The sequence below is a fragment of the Terrapene carolina genome, unplaced genomic scaffold, assembly GCF_002925995.2.
Source record: "Terrapene carolina triunguis isolate 2854851 unplaced genomic scaffold, T_m_triunguis-2.0 Scaffold374, whole genome shotgun sequence".
NCBI classification, from domain to species: Eukaryota; Metazoa; Chordata; order Testudines; family Emydidae; genus Terrapene; species Terrapene triunguis.
Genome location: NW_020664725.1, coordinates 14,605,817 through 14,616,172, shown reverse-complemented (window position 1 = coordinate 14,616,172; position 10,356 = coordinate 14,605,817).

The window sequence follows — 10,356 nt, the reverse complement described above, 5'->3', positions numbered from 1 at the left end:
ACTTCTAGGTTGCTCTGATTCCCGCTTACATTTTCACACTTGTTTCTGAAAGGTAAAAGTGGAGAACTCCATTTGCAAGAGAGATGTATCTATAAAAGAGCTCTGACTGTTTTCTAGGCTCTCTGCTCGCTCGCACTACTAAGAGAAACAACAAAGCAGTCTCCCGGGTTTTGATATTTTCATTTAAATGATACATGTATTTTTCACTCTTAACCGCTAGGCATTCAGGTCCCCAGTCACCAGGAAAAACAACAACCCATTCTTTTAGAACAAACTGCATTGGAAAGGGAGACTTCTAAGTTACTGGGGGGTTATGCATTAAGTGATATCTAATTTAGTTTCCTGAATTCTCAGTCTGAGGCCCTGAGTCATTTCTATCAGACACATTGACAGGCACTGCATAAATTAACATTATTTGTGTCAAAATACACTGATTGGGTAATTCAAAGGGTTGAGATTTGGTTATTCTTTTTTTCCCCTTTCTTTTTCCATCTTCCTGTAGCTTCATTGTCTTTCTAGGCAATGAGGAGCAACAAATTTGGTGGCACCCTTCAGGATTGGTTCCACCTGTCCTGATTCTCCAGGTCTGTCCCTTGTCCTACAAGGCTGTCTTACAAGCTGCATCAAAGCCCTAAATGTAATTCAGGCCAGGGAGGAATTATAACATGACACCATCCCTTTGCAACATGTTTCCACGACACAACATGGCCGTGTTGTGGTGGCACTGCCTCGGGGTCTCACCAGCTGGACGGGATGTTTGAGTAAAAACAATACCCACACATCTTTGAGAATGTCAGCTTTCTGAGTCCAATACAGAACCCAGCGCAATGGGCCCTTGATCCTGACTGGGGCCTCTGGACAGGACCATAATGCAAAAGATTATTACTACTACTAATAAACCTGTGTGAGGTTCAGAGGGGGCAGGAGACAGAAATGGGGCTTAGATACAGTTGGGCAGCTGGAACAGGGGTAGGACCCCAGAGTTCAAGGAAAGCATTATAATATGGGAGGCCACTTGGAAGAAGGGTTTGGAGCATACACAGAAACCATCGCTGAAGAAAGGGGAGGGGATGAAAAGAAGAGACAAAAGAGAGGACCTGAGATGGAAAGGGAAGAGGGGTGGTGGGAAGAGATGGAAGCTGGGGTAGAAGATTTATTTAAATCATGCATTACAGTCCAGGAATGTATCCTAAGTGTACCTCAACAAAGGGACTGTAACTCCGAGTTGTGGTTCCAGAGACTTGAGCTTCACTGTCCTGTCTCCAGGAGCCCCCAGTGGAGTTACAGAGGCATTGTACAAGATAAAAGAGAGGAGGGGGATTTTTCTGTACATATTAAGATAGCTTCAAAAAGTTCAGCATCCAATGACGGGCAAGATGAGAGGTCTCAGCCTTCACATTCACCGGCATGAAGAAGGGGCAAATACTTTTCTGAGCTACTTTCTGTCAGCTTTGTCATTTCTTGCTTCATGCGGGTGTCACCCACTGGTACAGCACTCAGCCAGAGAGTCTGCTTCTTTAGCTCAAGCTCTAGAGACTCCTGCTTTGAGCACAGGAAGTCCTCCATTCAATCTCTGGTGTCAGCCATGATGGCAGCCGTCAGACCCGCTTTACGTCATCTTACCTGTGCTCACCGATTGTGATGGATGCAGATTTTACAAACCAGTCAATTGAAGTGTTTTCCAGTCTGGCCAAGGCTACTAGTCCTAAATGCCCTCACCCTGTTGGTACTGGGGATGCAGGTGATGTGTTGAAAAATCTCCCTCTTCCCAAGTCAATAACTTTTGCAAAGGCCCTGACAGAAAGTGGTCTCGCATCTTTTGTAAATCAGACGTTTATGGGAGGTTTATGCAGGACATCCATGGATACTATATGCCGCCCAACCAACAAATCTCCACTTGATAGACATTGCAGGTAGAAGAACAACAAATTTGTCAGGTATTGAGCTCCTCCATGTTTGGAAGCACATCTCTAGTCCTACCCGCTTACCTTTTGAAATGCAAATTCAGTGTTTACACAGGAAATATGTAAAGGAGCTAAAAAGAAAATAAAATGTTTGAGACAGAAGGAGTCTGGTGAGGCATTTTTGGCTTTTGATTGGTTGGTTTAGGCTTTAATTAGACAAACTGATTCCCTCATATGCCACTTACGTCAAGACAAGACGGCACCGGAAAAGATCCTCAACTGGTGTAAACCAGTGTAGCTCACAGGCTTCAATGAAACTATGCCGAGTTGCTCCAGCTCAGGATCTGGCCAATTTTCTGTAGCACTAGGCTGGAGTTCCCGCTGCTACTCTTAAGAAGAGAAAGAATCTTTGTACATTTGACTAGTTCTAAGCCTGGCACAATTATTCCATTTGTAAAGCAGAATTTACAGCCTTTGAGTTATTTACAAATCACTGGATGCCGCCACATCCTCCCAGTCCAGCAATCCTTGCTCTGCTAGATGAAAGCCACATATAGGTAGCTCAGCGGGGCTTTCTATGGGGTTAGGACCAGTATTTCTTAGGTGTGATTTGGAAGCTGCGCCTCTCCATTCATCGGATGAATGATAAAGCATGTCTTCGCTGAATACCTCATTTCTCAACATCTGTCTCGGAAGGTCCAGGAGTGAATGAAACTAGAGCAGAAGTCTGGCTGTCCTTGTCTTATAGCAATGTTGTTCTTGATGGATAGAGACGAGAAACAACACTAAAGACCTTGGCCACGAAAATCAATTTATGCAGGGAATCTTTCTCAAGTTTCTAGCTCCTGTGTCACACATCACTGAAGGCAAGAGTTTAGCAGGTTTTGAAAGAGGATTGGTGATTTCTATGGACAGCAAGAACATCCAGAGCTGTAAAAAGAAAGATTGTTTTGGCGAGACTATGAACTCTCCTGTTACAAAGCACGAGCCAACCTCTAGCTAAAAGGGGTCAGGAGTAAACTTTCCCTGGGGACTGGTTATCCCATCACTTCAGGACTCCTTGTATCTTCCTCTGAAGCAGCTGGTGCCAGCCACTGTCAGAGGCAAGAAATTGGACTAGATGGACCCTGGCCTGAATCAATGTGGTTCCTCCTGTTGTGGATCAAAACAGAAATGTTTTGGAGCAATGCATCCTCCACAATGCCTGCTCTCAAAGACTTCATGTCGAAACAGGGCCGGGGAGCCCGTTTGGGTATAATAGGAAATGACCCTCCACTTTCCCCAAAGCTTGAACCCAGACTAAAACCTTGGAAAAGTTCTGCTAAGTTCATGTTTGTTTCTTTTCTCTCTTTTCATTAAGTGCCACAGGAACGTTTATTCTGGCAGAATGTTCTGCCCAAAAGGAACCAATGAGTTCTGAGACTAGCAAACTTCCAATCCTGATTTCTAGGCCAAACAGGACAAGCTCCATTCCATCCAGAACTTGGGATCCTTATCTGAACTCCTTTGCCCATTGAGATTCTCTGCTTGTCACTCAGAAGGAAGTCTTTTAACTTTCTGTGTGTATCTGCATCCACATAGGACAATGAATGTGCTGGTGATAAAACTCCATTCAGAAATAAAGATGCATGGGATGAAGTAATTACAGCATAACCTTTCATCTACTGGTTCCCCAGTGGTACTTGGTGTCCGCTATCCATTTAAACTCAATGGTAATCAATAGAATGTTAGCTTAGGTACACTCAGCAGCAAATCAGGTGCATTTTACTTGGAATTTAGCAACAAGTGGGTTCTGCTTATGTTATGGCAGCACTTAGAGGCCCCAACTGAGAAACAGGCTCCATTGTTCTAGGTACTGTCCATACACACAGCAAGAGACAACCTCTGCCTCAACAAGCTGACAATCTACAGGGAAAAGACAATGGGCTGGAGGTAGGAACTATTATCACCCCCATTTTACAGGTGGGGAACTGAGGCACAGGGTGATTAAGTGACTTGACCAAGGTCACAGAGGCAGTCTGTGACAGAATTGGGAACAGGACTCAGATCTCTTGAGTTCCAATCCAGCATCTTGACCACAAGTCCATCTTCTACCTGGCCATACAGGACCATTCAGCAGCACATCACATGCTTTCCACATGGAAGCCTGGCACATCAAGCAGAAGAGCAGGTACATTTTGCCTATACATATCTGGTACTTTCAGCAGCACCACTAGGAAGTTCTTGGAGTATTCAGTACTAGCCGAGCAGCTAATGACTGTATTCAATAAGTGTTAAGCTCATGCTATTCCCTCCATTTTAACAGACACTCCGAGAATAGAGTCATTCCTTACTACCCTTGGAGTTCTGTCCCAAGAATGCGGTAGCTGAAATTTCATGATCATACTTAAGAATTACGTGCACTGCCTTGCTTTGGCTGCAGTTTGATGCCCTGGTTCTTTCCACTTTGTGGCCTGTTTACAGTTTAATAAACCTCTGGGGACAAAATGGAATAGTCAGCCTGGCAAACAAAGCACTGGATAACCAAGCAGGACAGAGGAATATCTCGCAGTGTATATTTCATACACTGGGCAATGCACATTCTAGGTCTCATAAATCATCTTCAAGACAAAGGTTGTAATGAGAGATTGCTGATACTATGTAGGATGAGCCACATAACAAGATTATGTCGGAATGGACTAATTAGTTACATTGTGTCCAATCATGCCCGTCCTATCCTTCACCCCCCAAACCCAAAGTTTTCCAAAAAGACATTCATATTTGTATGTTAATTTTCATACTTCTCTGTGTTTTGTAGTTTGCCCCGCAAAGGCAGATATTGAAACACAAAAAGAAAGGCTCTTCTCGCGGTATTTCCAAATTGATTTTTATTCTCTAGAGGTTCAGATAAGTCCGGAAAAGCATCTGAACCAAACCTCTAAATCATCAGCGACTTGTCTATCAATAATGACAACTAGTGGTGATCAAACTATTTGGTAGAATTAAAATTCATTAAGAATTCAGCCCCTTTTTTTGTTCACAAATTGTGTGTGTAGTGATGAGTGTTTTAAAAATGTACCGTGATTGGTAAGTATTGTCTAAATATTTTCTGTGAATAATTCTGTCTACCACAGACAAAGTATATGAGGCTAAGGAGAAAGGCTGACTGATTTTTTCAAGGATATTGTTTACAAACTTTTCATTCCCACCATCACAGTTTCAGGCTTAACCGCACCTTTAACACACACCCACCTTGCAGTCTTCCTCCAGGGTCTATAAAAGTGTACACTAGTTACCAACCAGCTTTCACAAAGCAAACATAAAAACAATGAAAGTTCCCATATACATGCTAAAAGCTTACCAGAGGTCACCCCAACTCCATCCTAGGGCTCTGGTAGGTGTCAATCTTTCAAACCCCACAACTGGGTTTGCCCACTTGGTTACAAGTCCACATCACCTTTTTAGATCAGGAACAAGAACCCAACTGGACAGCTCAGGTCTTTGATCTCCAGTCTCCAGGAACAGGCAATCACCAGTCAAAGGCCTTCTGCTCAGGGTGTAGTGTCAAAAGGGTAGGTTTTTGCATAACCCAAAGTGAGGAATTTGCATTAACCACACCTCAGGGATTCCCCTACTTGACATTTATTGTCCCAAAAGTCCAAGCCTGTCTTTCACATCCCAATATAGATTTTTGAACTTACACTTCCCAGGACTCACCTCTGTCACACCTACTGTTTGCTATTTGTTACTCATATGATGTGATTGCTGACATAGGTCACATGGTAATGTTTCTGCTCTCTGATTGGATGACTGAAATATTCCATTCAGAGATTTGTTAATAACAATTAATGCTCTCTCCAGTACATGTGTTTGGCCTGATAATCATTCGTGCTAAAATTCTTGTTGTTTTCCGGATACACAAACTTCTTCACAGGCACCCAACAGTGGTCTGAATACTCATGAATAACTGCTCATTCTTGTAACACTTAGCTGTGCATGCTGCTTTGCCATTATATGACTGCTTATATTTACTCCACTGCTGTCATTCATTTTGTACTATAAAAATGGTCCTAAAACTGTTTTCTAAAACAAAAAACCCCACAACAACCAACTTTGCCAACTGTTAAAAGAAAAGGAATGACTGGCAAATGTTGGGTTTAAGAACAGGCATTATTGCCTTTATTAGGGACACATTTTAACAACAATTGCCTGGCTCACCTCTGCTTTACTCCTGGCTTATACTAATGGGCCTCCACTGATTTAAATGCTTACACCAGAATAAAATCAGAGCAACACACTCATGGATCAGACCCAGTATTTCAAGTTCACAAGCATGGGAAGGTTAATAGTAATGAAACTGGTGCAGAATTTTCTTTGCAACACCCCAAACTTGGTGGGCACCTCTAACCCCTCCTGTAATATAAATAATAAACAACAATAAAACAGCTCAAAAAACCCCTTATACTGGAATGCTCTTGGCTCTTCCCTGGACAGTCTGAACAATCCCTAGCCTGGATAATATTGCCAAGATGAGAACATCACTTTCCACTGATGATTCAGCAGCACAATCATTGTATTAAGCCCCTCATTTTTAGTGGGAAGTGGGATGCGAGGGGCTGTGTCTGGAGCAACCCGGGGCCATGCTGCCCTGTGTAAGGTGCCTTGTTCCCATAAAAGCCTTTTAGCAGATTTCTGCTCTCCACAAGGTGCTCACAAGGGCTCCAGCTGGAAGAAAATGCCACTGGCAGCAGGATGTTAATTTGAAAACACCAGCATCGTCGGTGCAGTTGGGAACCCAGCAGCCCAGGGCTTCACTAAAAGCATTGGACTCGGAGCTAAACGAGGCTCCTTTTGATCCCTTTGTGAGTGATATTCGGTGGATTATAGAGTCTCCTCTGGAAATAAGGAGCTTGTCAAAGACCAGCTGATACCTGTGCTTTTATCTGTGGTGTGAAGATCTTCTGCTTAACCCTAAGATTGACCTACTTGCTTATCTCCTCTTGTTGGTTCTGAAATGATGCGGTCTGAGAAGGGGCCAGCCACTGAAGAAAACTCTCAGGATCTCAAAGAGCTTTGGCTGCTAGATACAGGGAGCAATGGTAGAGCTCAGCATCTCTGAACATCAGGGCCAAGTGGTAAAGAAAGCTCCATGCAATGCGGGTTCTTTCTGCCATTTGTGTGTGTGTAAGATTCCCTCATCAACATTATCAGGCAGTTATGAATGTGCAGGAATATAAGGAACTGTCCCTAACAGGGAAGGATTACTATGAGGCCTGGCTTTGGGGAGGGCAGGTCACGGGCAAGTCGCATTTTACACCATAAGAGTTGGATTCTGGGTCACATGGAAGTTAAGGTAGGTCAAGATTTTAAACTAACGCCCACTCTGGAGCTTGCCTTCTTTGATAAGTCAAATGTTAAGGAGCAGGGTTGCAAAGGTGATGAGAGTGCAGCATAGGTAACTGCTCAAGCCTGGGAGGTTAGGTCAAAAAGGTATCGCAACAGATAATCTTATCTTCCAGACTGTACGATGAGGACTATGAGATTCCAGTAGGCGGTCCCCATACTCCATGAATACACATTGCCTAACTGGTCCTGGTGCATAGATGGGAAGATAAGTTCTGGAGCACTTGGTGTAGGACACTGCATATGGTGGAATATATAAATTAAAGAGACTGATGAACTCCTCTTGTATTGGCAATTCCGAGCTCCCCAGATCTAAATGATAGACATTTTCTTGTCACACATTTCACACTAGTTTCTACACTTGGGCCTGGTCTACACTGGGGGAGGGGGGGGGAATCGACCTATGATACGCAACTTCATCTACGAGAATACCGTAGCTGAAGTCGACGTATCTTAGTTCGACTTACCTCCCGTCCTCACGGCGCAGGATCGACGGCCGCCGCTCCCCCGTCGACTCCGCTTCCGCCTCTCGCCGCAGTGGAGTTCCAGAGTCGACGGCAGAGCGATCGGGGATCAATTTATCGCGTCTACACTAGACGCGGTAAATCGATCCCCAATAGATCGATCACTACCCGCCGATCCGGCGGGTAGTGAAGACGTACCCTTAATAACAACAAGCTGGCAAACAGAAGTACGACTCAACATTTTAGGACATAAATGTGACCGAAACTCCTGTATCTAGGTGAAACTGCAGGGGGAATGTAGGGATGCAGAATGGAGTAATAAAACTAGAATTTCAGCACACTGGGGATTTTACACCGACTTTTATAGTTTTTAAAAAAAGTATCATAGGACATTAATAACCACAACTCCATCCATGCTACTGTTGAAGTCAATTGGCCATTGACTTTAGCGAGGTGGGATCACGTAGATACTATGTTGACAGGCACTACATAGGATCCTATGTCAGATAGGATTCAGCGCCCACACATGGACAGGAGTGAGGACCACAGGCTTATGTCACCTCAGTGAACATTAACTCAGTGCTGAACCAGGTCTGTCCAATAACAACTCAGGTACCATCCCCCGTAGCACCAATACGTCTTTCTGAAAGGTTTATCCTTGAAGGTGTCCCACTGAAACAGCGACCCATCCTGATCAGCTCAGGAGAACTGATGGGAGCACTCAGTGGTCTGCCTGCAGTCTAGCTAAAATAATAAAGCACATAGGTCCAACCCAGAAGTCTCACGTCAAAGCAAGGTAAACAACTCCCAGCTTAGATTCCAGTGCATGCTGGAACAGCAGCTGTTTGTATCAAGAGAGACCAGAGAATGTCAGGGCCTGGGATTTTGTTGCAATTATGGTTGTTGCCAGCAGGTCAGCCAGAGCAGGACACCTTTTGAAGGAAGGAGACGGGGATTGGGAAAGTGATGCCCTATTTATATTTTCTCTGTTATCTTGTTCATTTTAACGAGCAGCAAGAAACCAATGTGAAGTGAAGGAAATCTCATTAAAAAGCATGAAAGGAAAAAAGACTCAGGAAAGATAATAGGAGCTTCATGCATTCGCTACGCTAGGAGTTGCTCTGATTGAATGCTGGGCTGGCGCTTTGACTGGGTTTGATGCCTCCTCCTTGTTCCGGTGCCAGCTGCTAGTCAGCCTTTCAAATGTCAGTCTTGTAACTGGATATTTTTGGTTTGATTTCCTTGCAGCCTTGAGTCCATCTGAGTGAACGTTCACAGACCCTTAAATGCAGTTGTCATGGTTTATTTGGGTCCCTTTTCAATACAATGATGCAGCAATACGTTTGGGGAGCGTGGACAGGAGTGGATGGAGGCTGTCAGGGTCAGCACTGCTAAGGGATGATGGACAACTCACTGCTTTAGATAGGAGAAGGGGGTCTAGGCATTGGATCAGGTTGGTCTGGCAATAAGAGGGCAGATGCCTAGGGACTCAGTACTTCTGGCTCCCATGGGAAGTTAATGCGAGCGGTGGGGCTCAGAACCATGCAAATAAGATAGCACGCCTCTGAATCTGGGCACGCAACAACGGAGGCGCTCAAAATTTATGTGCGCTTTGGAAAATCTGGGCCTGAATGATCTCATCCTAATCTTCTGAGAGATATTTGCCCTCCTCGGAAGATCACAGTTTCACAGTGCATCTGCTTTGACAAGACTGATCAATGGAATAACAAGAGATGCTGCAGATCTGGATTGCGAAGCGTTGGGGCTGAGTGCATTGGCAAGCTTGTGTGTGGGGAGCCAAGAACTGGATTACTTGTGGGCCCTGCATGTTAGGTGATTGGTTCGGAAAGTTCAGCTACCTTTGTTTGCTTTGTAAAAAAAAATCCGAGCGGTTGCATTTCCTGGGGTAAGACTGGTGGATAAATTACTGCACGATAGAAAGGGTGTTCTAAAAGTGTTTAAGATCTGAAAAAAGAATGAGGAGTACTTGTGGCACCTTAGAGACTAACAAATTTATTTGGGTATAAGCTTTCATGGGCTAAAACCCACTTCATCGGATGCATGCAGTGGAAAATTCAGTAGGACTGCCATACCAACTCTAACGAGACTACTCAATTAAGGTGGGCTATCATCAGCAGGAGAAAAACAACTTTTGTAGTGATAATCAGGATGGCCCTTTCAAACAGCTGACAAGAAGGTGTGAGTAACAGTAGAGGGAAAATTAGCATAGGAAATAGTTTTTAGTTTGTGTAATGACCCATCCACTCCCAGTCTTTATTCAAGCCTAATTTAATGGTGTCCAGTTTGCAAATTAATTCCAGTTCTGCAGTTTCTCGTTGGAGTCTGGTTTTGAAGATCTGAGTTTCCCATCTTAAATAGGGTTAGACAAGCCTGGGATCTGCCTCCAATACACTCATGCATCTGTCAAGGGAAACTCTGACCATATAGAGGTTCACCCTTCACCTATTGCTGAAGGGACCATAACAACTGATTCCATTGGAACCCGGCAGTGAGTAAAAGTGATACACTTATTTACGTTCTATCTGCCTTGCAAAGTACTTTCACTGTAGGGTGTGAGCACCTCTCAGACCTAAAAGGATTTATCC